A 2,695-nucleotide genomic window follows, 5' to 3' on the forward strand; every position below is an offset into this window, starting at 1 on the left:
GCCCTGCACCTCGAGGTGCTGATCAGCCCTGAAGACTAATCCCCATCAGTCTCCTGCTGCTGGTCCACCTGGTTTCCCCATGGGAACTGCTGTGGATAAGCACCAGCCCCACTGAATTTCCAGCAAATCGAAACTAAGGCCTTGTGAATCCTAAAGAAGAAAACCGACCAGGTAAGTAAAAGCAGAGCAGGCAGACTTGGTAGGAGCTGGCTGGGAGAGCTGGAGTAGAACAGAGGAGAGTTAGGAAAGTCATCCCATCTGTCCTGCACAAAACTTCCCTCTCCTGGCGGAAGGAGCTTTACCAGGGCTCTTGAGCTTTCCCTGCCCAGCCCTCGAAGCCTGACATGCTGCCTGGCCGTTACAGCAGTCTGTGGAAAGCCCCAGGCCAGGTGGAAGGTGCTGCAGCAGTTTCAGTGCTGGGGGCTTGGCATGCAAAGGCTGGGGCGGAAGGGGCTGAATCTGGCTATCTCCAGTGCTCCGCTCCTCCAGATCCACTGCTTTGCTTCCCATCCTCCAGCTGCCGCCTCTCTTCAGCTGCTAAATAGAGAGGATTCCTTCAAGGGCAACTTGAAAAAACCACCAAGACCCACAGTTTGGTAGAAGCAAACTTCTGGCTCTTCAATTGCTCCCAAGGCAGGGGACTCAAGGCACACACAAGCCACCATTGTCACTCTCAACAAATTCCACACTGTACAAGGCGGCTCCTGTATCCATCACAAGGGTACGGGCACACCACTCACCACTGCACTAAGGTTAGCACCTGCTGCACTCGCTTCTACCTTCCTCCCTTCTCATGCTCTTTTATGCACTTGCTTGCAGGTCAGCAACACCAGAAGACCTCCAGAAGAACACCTTGCCCCAAACCTCCACTGCCCCAAAGTCCATGCAAACAGGCAAACTTGTCAGAAGCTTCCCTTTTTGTTTGGAATATGCATGTACAATGGGACATATGTGTTATTTTCTGAACCACAAACTGGAGCTTTTGCTTAGTGCTTGTACCACAAGCAACCCATTGGGCTGTACCTCTGTTTCTTTTGGAGGAGTACAAAGCTGAGTTTGTATTTTTGGAGGCCAGGCTTGGTTTGGTCTCCTCCAGCTTGGTACACAAGGAAGACAGCTCTTTAGTTTCTACATCCTTGTTGCCATGTCTGTACTCAGTCAGGTAGCACAAGGAGGGAAGGAAGGACAGCGATGTCCTCCAGAGGAATCTGCAGTGCAGAGAGCAGCATCAGGGCAGCTAAAGCCTAGTTGAACTGAGAGCAAATACAAGGTGCCACCTCCTCAGAGGGATTTCTCAAATCCCACCACAGGGAGCAATGCAGGTATACCCAGTGCTACCTGGCCACCAGCAGGTTAACTATCACACCACTGAGACCCATGCAGCTTTTTGGGGGGCAAAAGCATGTTTTGCTGATCACCCTGCTTCCAGCCCATCCCCAACCACATAATGCTCCATTCCTGCTCCTTCTCCCCATCATCTGCAGGATGATGCACAGTAAACGATGATGTCCAGTAAACTACATCATCACCAACAGGTGTTAAAAATTGTCTGAACAAATAAAACATTAAAAAACCCAAGAGGGAACACTGCCTGGGTGTGACATGCTGCAGCAGACCCTTCTTGGCCAGCTTTAGGTGCTGGGGGAGACATACTGTCCAACTACATCCCAAATGAGCTGAATGGATGCTCCCTCCTGCCCCAGATATTCTACTAGCATGAAGCTGCTGTACTGCTTGCTGAGCCGCTGCTGTGGGCAGGAAGATCTCTCAATACAGCTTCCTTCCTTTTTGCACCACAGTCTCGTGAGGAAATCTGCCAGAACAACCTTGGCTTGACATTTATGTTTGGGTACTAGCTGATTACGGTCTTCTTTATCTTCAGGGCTGTCTGCAAGTGGCACATGGACTCACGCTCTGGACACCAGTGGTGAAGGTTACTACCAGGCAACCATCTGACAGCCCACAACAGCATCACGTGGCAGCTCAGATATGATGGTGAAGATATCCCTATCTCTCGCAACTTACTTCCAATCTGAGCTCCAAATGGTGTATCACAGGTGTTGAGAGCTGCCGCTGGCAGAGCAGATAGGTAGACGGACTGCCATGGGGTGCCCAGGGTTGATGTGCACAAGCAGAGCTGCGTGCAGAGCAGCCAGGGAACCACGCACTGGGTGGAGAGAAGCCTGAGAGAAGCTGCGACCCGGAAGCCCCTGGCCTAACACCAACACACTTCTGGGATCTCCACCGTTTGTCGCTGAGACAAGACGGAGAAGAACCAGTGCCTGTTGCTGCTCTGCAGACTGCATCGCTCGGCTCAGTTAGGTAAGGAGGCTGGATGGAGGCAGCCTGACATTTGCAGGGTGGGAAGGAAAGGAAGTACAGCTGCACGCATTAGGATATCAACCCTACTTACAAGCAGCTTTGCACTATCATTTCAATCTCCTTCTGTGAATGAGGAAAGAGACAGCAGCTCTGGTCTGCTCATGATCTGCAGTAAGAGCTCTCTGGAGAGTTTTGTTTTTTTTCTAGCCAGACCCCTCAGAGCTCCTCAGCTTCCTATGCTCCCTGCCTGGCAGGGTGGTGGGCAGAGATGCTGCTGAAGCAGGAACATGTCCTGGAGCACGGGCAGCAGCAGTGCTGCCCTCGAGAGCTGGGAGAGGAGGGGGCTGCTGCAGGAAGCTCCCTGGGCACACAG

This window comes from Vanellus vanellus (assembly GCF_965231255.1).
Source record: "Vanellus vanellus genome assembly, chromosome: 6".
Classification (NCBI taxonomy): Eukaryota; Metazoa; Chordata; class Aves; order Charadriiformes; family Charadriidae; genus Vanellus; species Vanellus vanellus.